This window comes from Canis aureus, chromosome 2 (genome assembly GCF_053574225.1).
Source record: "Canis aureus isolate CA01 chromosome 2, VMU_Caureus_v.1.0, whole genome shotgun sequence".
Classification (NCBI taxonomy): Eukaryota; Metazoa; Chordata; class Mammalia; order Carnivora; family Canidae; genus Canis; species Canis aureus.
In genome coordinates this window covers 8433645-8444554 of record NC_135612.1, presented here as the reverse complement: position 1 = coordinate 8444554, position 10910 = coordinate 8433645, and the positions used below count along the sequence as shown (strand labels likewise).

Below are 10910 nucleotides of genomic sequence, written 5' to 3'. Positions count from 1 at the left end.
GATTATTTTTATACCACTCAAGCTCATGCATAAAGCTTGGTGGGATGAACTTTCTAAGTTCCATGACTCCAGAAGAAAAGTGTTACACATTGAAACCAAAGTCAGATACAAAGAGAGATAGGAGAAAATGGTTGCTAAGGAAATAACCAACAATCCACTATAGTCTACCTGTAAAAATAAGTTTAGAGAATAAAATTCATTTATCAATAGATACCTGCTAAGCTCCCAAACCTCAAATAGCTCACAATATTGAGGAAAAAGAAAGCATAAATTCATTGTATTAAGCTCAGTGATGGAAGTAGAGCCAGGAACTTGATAAAGTTTGAGTTTGTAGTCATGGAACATAGAAGGTATATGTTAATGCTCAAAAAAGCTATTAATAGAAAAAAATTAAATAGAAGTTGTTGGTAGAGGAAAATTCTTTCTGCATAGTTCTTCCATAGTTAGTTAGCTTTTTAATCACATAAAAGCATCTCTAAAAATCAAATATTGCATATTTGTTCAATAGGTAGTTGATAACTCTTCAGTAAGGATACAATTCCAGAGTTACAACAAAAATCCAATAAAAATTCCAAAAAGCAAAGGTTCTGGGTGGCAGTTGAAAGTATGTTCTGAAACAAAGGCTGCAAAATATTGCCTTGGTCCCAAAGTTCCTAGACTGAAAAGAACCTGAATTCTAGACCAAAGTTTAAAAAACATTTTAATGTCTTTTTCACATTTGTATACAGTATTTAAATTCTATATTGTGTTAGTTTTCTTAAAATATCTAGTATATCCCTTTCATTATTTAGATAGATTAGAATAGATATGTGTATTATAAGTAGATAATAGGTCAATTGATAATTGATTGATAGACTGAGAGTCATAGCAGGAAGGGGTGAAAGAGGGACAGAGGGAAGGAGAGATGAAGGTGACGTCCACATAGATTTCTCAGAGTTCTTCAAGGTTGTTATTACCAGTGCAGTGAATGGCTGACATCTGGTGGTAAAACAGTAAACATTTGCATGGATTTGTGTACTCATAATAAGAAGATACTCAGTGAATAATGGCTGTGTTTTCAAGAAGAATAATTTAAAATGCTGCTAGTCATCCAGTTTTTATGTCTACATCATGCCAAGCACTCAGGTACTTGAAAAGATCTATAATAGCAGGTATCACATAGATAGATACTGACAGTATCCATGTCCTCTTCGCTGGAGTCACTATTCTCTAACCAAAGAACAGAAAACCATGAAATTGTTTAGCTACTTTTTTTTTTTTTTTACATGAGCCCTTAAGGAGTCAAAAATAAACATAAATAATGTAATTCAAAATCACTTGCCTATTTTGTTAACCTAGTGCCATTTTAAGAAATAAGAGAAAATTAAAATTAGGTTCAGAAAAGTAAAAAAAATTAAAAAATAAATAAAAAATAAATTGGGTGTTTGGTATTGATCCCTGGAAAAGAAGACATAAGCAATAATTCTGCCAAAGGCCATTGTATCATTGGCAAAGAGATTGTTGACCTGGACTGGATCTGAAAACTGGCAGATCCAGTGTATGAGGCTATGGGAATTGCTCATGTTGCACAGCTTTGGGGGCGGCACTAGCTCTGGGTTTGTGCCCCTGCTCATGAAACAGCTCTTGGTGGTCTATGGGAAGAAGTCCAAACTCCAATTTGCCAGTCTTCCAGGAAACACAGCCATAGTGAAATCCTACAATTCCTTACTGATCACCCATATGACCCTGGATCATTCTCACTGTTCCTTCATGGTCACTGAGGAAGCCATCTACGACATATGTCAGTGTAAGCTGGATATCATACATACCAATTTCAATCATTTTATTGGGAAGATCACCACCTCTCAGCAATTTGACAATACTCGGAACTTGGTCCATTACCCCCGCACCCACTCTCCCCTGGCCACTGACCCTCAGGCATCTCAGCTAAGAAGGCCTAAGATGAGCAGCTGTCTGTAGCCAAGATCATCAATGCCTGTTTCAAGCCAGCCAGGCAGATGGCCAAGTACGACCCTTGCCACAAGTACATGGTTTGCAGCATGTGGTATGCGGGGTGGAGGGCAGGGGGACACATCAACGTCAACGCAGCCTTTACCAGCATCAGGGTGAAGTGAAACACAAAGTAGGCATCAACCACAACAAGCCCTCCAGTTGTCACCTCGAGGAGAGAGTATGTGTACTGAGCAACACCATGGCTGAGGCCTGGGCCTACCCTGAACCATAAGTTTGATCTCACATAAGCAAGGTGAATGTGTATGCACTAGTACCAGGGAGGAAGACCTGTAGGAAGGAGAGGTCTCTGAGGCCCAGGAGAACCTGGCAGCTCTGGAGGACTGTGAGGATTCAAGAAAAGAACAGGCCAAAAAAGGTGAAGGATAGTAGAGTGTGGCTGGCAGCATGGCTGGTGTCAAGTTGTTTACAATTAAATTTCCTGTATTAATTGATCAAAATTATAACACAATGAATACTAAAAGCCATTGAATTTTCACTTTAAATGAGTGGATTTTATGGCATGTTAATTCTATACACTTACACATACACACAATCATATTCAAGCCTGGTAAACCACATGTATCCTCAAAGCCTGAAGAATCCCAGTTAGAGAGAGGCCATTTAGAAATGGCTTCTTATCTTCCAAATAGGAGTCATCGTTCCTTCAAATAATGAATCATTCCCTACCAGGGACCTCACTCATGAACTCCCTAGCTTCACACTTGTGAAAATGCCCTATCGATGGCCCGCTCTATACCCTTCCCCAAGGTGTCCTGCAACACTGCCTTCCTTGCTTACGTAAAGGCCCACAGATATGGGAACATTTTTGTTGTATGTGGAAGTCTGTGTCCCCACAGCAGAATTTCTCTGCCTGGTGCTGTCCTCTTGCTGTGTCTTGTCTCACCATCAGATAGATTTAGTGCCTACTTTGGATTCCTCAGCTCAGGGAACCTCAGTCTGTGAAATTCAAAACCTAAAAGACAGAAGGCCTCCCCATGGGGAAACAGGTGAATCTAGCTATGGAAGGAACTGAATATGTGTGGGAGGAGAATAGAAAACATTCGGCTTTCTGCTCCTTCACTACCTTCAGTGCCCATTCTGGCTTCCCTACTTACATATGACCAGTCCTTCATCACAGTTGGAATAAAACTCTTTTACCACTGAAGCCAAACACAGCTTCCTCTCCGAGTGAACTGAAATGTCATACTGCTTCAGCAAAGCCCTGTATTCCAATGACCTTGGCAATGTAGGTATCTTAGTAAAATTATAAACGATGCTAAGACTTTCAGGTTCTATTATGTCCTGACTGGAATTCAAAGGAAGATTTAGAATTGAAGACTAATAACTTCAAGTTTGTGAGGTAGGATAGGACATATTCCTAAGAATTTCTGATACTTATTCTGGGGGCGGGGGGGGGGGGAGTTCTCTCTTCAGTTTTCAAATTGAAAATGGAGGTAAAAATAGGAAAGTGATATTCTATATAAATTACACCAGATTGTCAATTCCTGAGCAGAGACAAAGTGCGATTTGATTACAAAATAATATGTCACTGCAGACTTATGCTCTGTCTCATTCAGTTCCTACTGGCAGATGAGACTAAGATTCTTGAGAACTTGCATGCTTTATTTGTAGTCCCCTAGATGTGTTGTTAGCATCAGCTATATCCATCACAAGGGGGAAGGGGGCCAAGTGCTCTGCTGCCATCATTCATAAAGCTAGGAAACTTGCTTGAGCATGTGTTTGATCTGCCAGGTAATATAAATAACGCCAGAGAGTATGTACAATCAGTCACAGATGCTTTGGATTGCTACCTCAGCAATGATTACCAAGAAATGGGGCAGGTCCATGGCAAGTGCTGGTCTCTGTAGCAAAGAGAATATCCTGGCCTCTCCAAGGGACACATATCAATTCAAAGTTTATTCTGGAGAGTTCTGAGCTGTGTATAAATGAATGCTGAATTCCTATCCCCTGGACTCCAGACTCTACCCAAATGCCTACCCAACAGATCTACTCGAATGTACAACACGCATCTCAAATGTGACGTGTTCAAACTGAACTCTTCTTTTCTTCCCCGAATTGTTCTTCCTAGTCTTTTTCATCTCAGTGGCTTCCAGTCCTGCAAGCCTAAAACGTTTAGAGTCATCATAGATTCCTCTCTTCCACTGAACCTCTACTTCCAGGGTCAGCAGATCCTGTGCACCTTCAAAATACAACAGGTAACTAACCATTTCTCACCACTTCCACTGCTCAGGGCCATCATCTGCCACCTGAATCACCACAACAGTCACGTAACCAGTCTTCTAATGCGCTTTCTCGGTCCATTCTTATTCCAGCTCCCAGAGTGATTATCTAAAAAAATAAATAATAAGTCAGATCATGTCACTTTTCTCAAACACTTTCAGTGAGCTCCTGTATTAGACTAAAGCAGAGTCCATACAATGGCCTACATGGCCAGAAATAATTTATTCTACCCCCGAGCCCCTATGACCTCCTGTTCTACTCCCCCTTACTCTGTTCTAGGTCTCCTGGGTCCCTTCCTATTCCTCAAAACACCAAACACAGAAACACTGCAGCATCTTTGCACTTGCTATGTCTTATCTCCGGAATGTTCTTCCCCAGGTATCCACATGGCTCCTTTTCTCACTTTATTCAAAACTGCCCATGTGTCACCTTCTTCTGTGAGTTGATTTTCTGTGCCCTATTGTGTTTCTGACTTAATCCATGTTTTTTTTTTTTAAATGTAGCTAGAACTTACTCATTCTCACTATTTAATATTCCATTATATTAATATCACAATTTATTTATCCATTCTATTGATGGATATCTATGGTGTTTCCAATGTTTTGCTATTACAAAACAAAATCCTCTTATAAACATTCCTTAACATATCTCCCAGTGCAAAATTGTGGGATCATGGACATGTGCATTTTCAGCTTTGCTATATAATGCTAAATTGTTTTTCTGAAATAGTTGTATCAATTGATACACTCACCAATCATGTATAACTGTATTATCTGCTCTATATCCTTGCTGATATTTTTACTTATTCCCAATATGGTAGGTTTTAAATCATCTTTAATGATTTTGATCTGCATTTTTTTCTGGCTATTAATATGTTGATTGACTAAATCAGGATTCCAATAGGGAACAAATGACAAGTTAGGATAGTCAAAGGGAACTAAGTACAAAGATGTGCATGGAATGTAGGAGAACCCAGACTGTCCAGAATAGAGTTTTTTCCACTCCTAGATCCAATAGGACAGGAGGAGGAAAAGGTTACTGGAAACCTAGAATAGAGAATAAAAAATAAATAAATAAACCTAGAATAAAGCAGGAACTTTTGCTTAAAAGAAACAGCTAGAGTGAGGAAGGGATCAAGGAGAACAAATATCTCAACTTCATTCTCCCCCCGCCCCCTCCTTCTGATCTTTAGTCAGGAATCCTCACTGGCTAAATCCAACTGGAAGTCAAAGGGAATGGGAACTCTGCTAAGGCCAGGATCCTAGACAGAGTACAGGATAAAGAATGTAAAGTTGGTATGTAGGACAAACAAAGGATATTTGCAGGGGCTAGTCATGCTCACTTTTCTATCCTATGAAGTACTTCTTTCAGACTTTTGCCCATTTTTATATTAGGTTCCTCGTAGACCAAATCCAGGCCACATTTAAAAAATATATATAGCTTTATTGGAAAACAGCCACACACACTTGTTTAGTACACATGCTTTTACCTCAGTGGCAAAAATGTGTAGTTCTATGGCCTGTAAAGCTAAAAATATTTACTATCTAGTTAGTTCTTTGTAGAAGTTTGCCAACTAGATGATTATACAACTTCCCTTTTTACTTATGATCATATGGTTTAGCTGGCTATTCTCAAAGTCAACACCCAAATCCATTCTCTACCCTTTACTGCTCTATTCCCTATAAGGCCTATTTTTATGCTTGCATCCCCAAGTTCCCTTGCCACTGGTTTTTCATGGAGGCTGACAAATGATAGACAGTAACAGAAGATGGAAGAGTGGCAGCCCTCATTGGTCATAGTTCGGACTTATGGTTCTGGCAGAGGATGCATTCTTCTATGGCTACAAATACTGATGGGTAAATCTTCTTCCATAATTCCATCTCTCACTAAGCATTTCCTTTCCTTGCCCTTTCATTCCTAGAGATTTCTGGTTACTACTGGTCACCGAAGGGATGTCCAACTATCCCTTATGGGTTCCATTAATCCTTCTTTAAGCTGTTCCTTAAGTTTCCTTCAGTTACAACTATTTTTTCTGTTTCATCTGTTTCTTGCTATGTCTGTTAGAAATGTAGCCATTCCACAGCAACTTCTTGCAAGACACATCTATGAAGGCAAGGGAAACAAACAAAAGCAACAATGAACTATTGGAACTTCATTGAGATAAAAAGCTTCTGCACAGTAAAAGAAACAGTCAACAAAACTAAAAGACAACCTACAGAATGGGAGAAGATATTTGCAAATGACATATCAGATAAAGGGCTAGTATCCAAGATCTATAAAGAACTTCTTAAACTCAACACCAAAGAAACAAACAATCCAATCATGAAATGGGCAAAAGACATGAAGAGAAATCTCACAGAGGAAGACATAGATATGGCCAACAAGCACATGAGAAAATGCTCTGCATCACGTACCATCAGGGAAATACAAATCCAAACCAATGAGATCCCACCTCACACCAGGGAGAATGACTAAAATCAACAAGACAGGAAACAACAGATGTTGGCGAGGATGTGGAGAAAGGGGAACCCTCCTGCACTGTTGGTGGGAAGGTGAACTGGTGCAGCCACTCTGGAAAACTGTGTGGAGGTTCCTCAAAGAGTTAAAAAAAAATAGAACTGCCCTACGACCCAGCAATTGCACTGCTGGGGATTTACCCCAAAGATGTTGATGTAGTGAAATGCCGAGACACCTGCACCCCAATGTTTATAGCAGCAATGTCCACAAATTATACAGACATAATATGTTATACATACATAAAAAGTTATACGTACATTTATATCCACAATGGAATATTACTCAGCCATCAGAAAGGATGAATACCTACCAATTACATTGACATGGATGGAACTGGAGGGGATTATGCTGAGTGAAATAATCAGAGAAAGACAATTATCATATGTTTTACTCATATATGGAATATAAGAAATAGTGAAAGGAACCATAAGGGAAGGGAAGAAACTGAGTGGTGAAAAATTAGAGGAAGACAAATCATGAAAGACTCCTCCTAACTCTGGGAAACAAAGGGTCACAGAAGGGGAGGTGGAGGAGGGGGAGGGGTAACTGGGTGACAGGCACTAAGGACATGATGAGATGAGCATTGGGTGTTAATACTATATGTTGGCAAAATGAATTTAAATAATTTTTTACATGTAACATTAATTACACAAATTGTTTTTTAATCTTTTTTTTATTCATGAGACACACACACACACACACACACACACACACACACACACAGAGGCAGAGACACATCCAGAGAGAGAAAGAAGCAGGCTCCATGCAGGGAGCCTGATGTGGAACTCCATCCAGGGTCTCCAGGATCACACCCTGGGCTGAAGGCAGCACTAAAGCACTGAGCCACCTGGGCTGCCCTACAAATTGCTAACACTAAATCAACCTTTAATTTTGTGGATCTATTCAATTGGTATAATGCATATTGTTATAGGTCACTATATTCAGTTTGCTTTTTTTTCTTTTGGGTCTTTGTGTTTATCTTTATTTTTTAAATTTTATTTTACTTAAATTCAATTAATTAACAGAGTGTATTATTAGTTTCAGAGGTAGAGTTTAGCAATTCATCAGTTGTTGTATTTTTTTTTTAAGATTTTATGTATTTATTCATGAGAGACACACAGAGAGAGGGAGCACAGAGACACAGGCAGAAGGAAAAGCAGGCTCCATGCAGGGAGCTGATGTGGGATTCCATCCCAGGTCTCCAGGATCATGCCCTGGGCTGAAGGTGGCGCTAAACCGCTGGGTCACCCAGGCTGCCCTGTATTTGTATTTATGAGAGAATAACCTGTTATTTTCCTTTCTCATTCTGTCTTTTTCAGATTTTGATCATCATGATTATGCTACACTCATGCCGAAATTTAAGGAGTGTTCTTTGTTTCTAGACTCAATAATTTGTGTTAGATATCATTATGTGTTTTTAAAACTTGTTATAATTTTTTGGCAAAATCATCTGGCTTATTCTTTCTTTTTGAATCACTTTTGCAAGTTAAATTTTTCAAGAACTTATCCATTTTGTTAAGGTTTCAAGTTTATTGAAATAAAGTTGCAACATCTTTTTTTTTTTTAATGTTATTTATTCATGAGAGACACACAGAGAGGCAGAGGGAGAACTCCCCCAGGGAGCCCCATGTGGGACTCAATCCCAGGACCCCAGGATCACAACATAAGTCAAAGGCAGATGCTCAACCCCTGAACCACCCAGGTGTCCCTATCTTCTATATTTTAATTATATGCCTCATATCAGGTTCTGATCCTTTTTACCTCACAGTATTGTTTATTTATAAATTCCCTAGGCTTATTTCTTCTTAGTAAAATTACTAACTCTTGCCTCAGTTCGTGTCATTATATGTTTACTTTCTATTCCATTAATTTCTATTCTCATAATTGCAATCATCCTATTTTCTATAGGCCTATTCACTTGTTCTTTCTTATATCATATTGAATTAGATTAATTCATTACTTTATAATCCTTATTTTTTCCAATATAAGCACATAAGTCATAAATTTGCCTCTAAGAAGTTGAGTTGTGTCCCACAAAATTTTTTAAGCAGCTTTAATGAGACATAGTTCACATACTGTACAATCTACCCAGTTAAAGTGAATACATTAAGAGTCTTTGGTATATTACATGATTAACTTTATGGTAAAATATAATATAGAAGTTGTCATTTTAGCGGTACCTGGGTGGCTCAGATGGTTAAGCATCTGCCTTTGGGGCAGGTCATGATCCCAGGTCCCAGGATAGAGCCCCACATTGGGCTCCCAGCTGAGCAGGGAGTCTGCTTCTCCCTCTGCCTCTGCCCCACACCCCTGCTCATGCTTGCTCTGTCTCTCTCTCTCTTTCTCTGTTTCAAATGAGTAAATAAGATCTTTAAAAAAAGTTGTCATTTTAACCATTTGAAGTATACCGTTCAGTGACATTAGTTACATGTACAGTGCTGTGTAATCATCACCACTATTTCCAACATGTTTTCATTACTTTAAACAGAAGCTTTGTAATCAATAACCATTAACTCTCTCTTCTCCCCCTCCGACTCTAGTAACTACAGATCTACTTTCTATCTCTATAAATTTGTGTATTCTTATATTTTCTTAAATGAAATCTTACAATATTTGTCCTTTTTGACTTACTTAATTTAGAATAATGTCTCTAAGGGTCAATGGTGTAGCAGTACACCATTGTACATCAAACTCCTTTTGATGGCTAAATGATATTCCATTGTGTGTATCTACCACATTTTGCTTATCTATTCACCTGCTGGTGGATACTTGGGTTGTTTCCACCTATTGGCTATTGTGAATAATGCTGTAATTAACACTGGTGTACAAATATGTCTTCTAGCTTTCAATTCCTGTGGGTATATACCTAGAAATAAAATTACTGGGTCATTTGGTAATTCTGACTAGCGTTTTGAAGACCAACCAAACTGTTTCCCTCATGACTGCACCATTTTACATTCCTATCAACAATACACAAGGCTTCCAATTTGTCTGCATTCTCAATACTTGCTATTTTCCATCAAAAAAATATTACGGCCATTCTAGATATGAAGTGATGACATTGTGCATTGTGCTTTTGATTTGCTTTTCCCCGGTGACTAATTATGTTGAGTATCTTTTCCTGTGCTTTCTGGCAATTTGTATATCTTCTTTGGAAAAATGTGTAATCGAGTCCTTTGCATATTCTTAAATTGGGTTGTCATTTTGAGTGTTGAATTGTGGGTTTATATATTATTATTTTTTACGTTATATTACATATAAAGGAGCCATTACCTCTTCAACCCATAACTACTTCAGGTAAAATTAGAAATTGTTAAACATAACTTGTGATGGGTATGGCTTAACAGAGGTCTAACTCTAAGTCCTATTCTGAAAGCCTAGGCATATTTGCCATGGATTTATTTCTAGCTATGACCAAGTCACATAAACCACCACTATGATCATTTTATCATTATTTACCACATAAAATTGAAAAATGAATAATACATGTATATATTTGTAAGGATGAAATTCTAAATAGAAAGAGCAAAACCCAGAACAAAATACTGCTCATAAGCTCAGAGACTATAACTTTTGTATTATGATGCAATAGAAAAATGTGATTCTGGAGAAAGAGAATCACTCCACTTAATATTTTTCCCTCCACAGCAGTATGAAAATGGTATAGGGGAAGGACTAAAGTCAGACTCCTTTTCCTTTAGTTTCTTTTCCATTCTCCACTTCAATTACTGAGACCTTTCAGAACTAACAGAGGCTTCTTTGGGCTATGGAGGAGGAAGAATGAAGTTGTCTTTGGCTATCTGGTCTCCTCCAGTGACCCACCAGGCCAAGGAATTGGCCCTCCTGTGTACTCCTCACAAGGACCTTCAAAGTTTGGACCATGAGGTGGTCAAATAAGAGAAGTCCCCTGGTCCCAGTGCTGCTTAATTTCTAAACAAGTTATGGGTGGGTACACCAAGGAAGTAACATTAATGGGCATAAGGGAGCAAGAAAGGGGGTGAAGAGAACGTTTAGGGATTAGAGGAAGCAAAAGAATTTTGCCTGGGCCTCAAGGCCAATTTAGATACTTTTTAATTTGATGTCACTGAATTGATCTTTGCCTGCTTAACGCTAATTGTTAACACTGCATAAGGCTAGCATTTCCCACTTAATAAATGCAC

General features: G+C 38.5%; 1 pseudogene; it reads left to right on the top strand.

The window, feature by feature from the left end:
* Positions 1–1416: 1416 nt before the first annotated feature.
* Positions 1417–2334, top strand: LOC144290094 (tubulin alpha-3 chain-like; annotated as a pseudogene).
* Positions 2335–10910: the final 8576 nt, after the last annotated feature.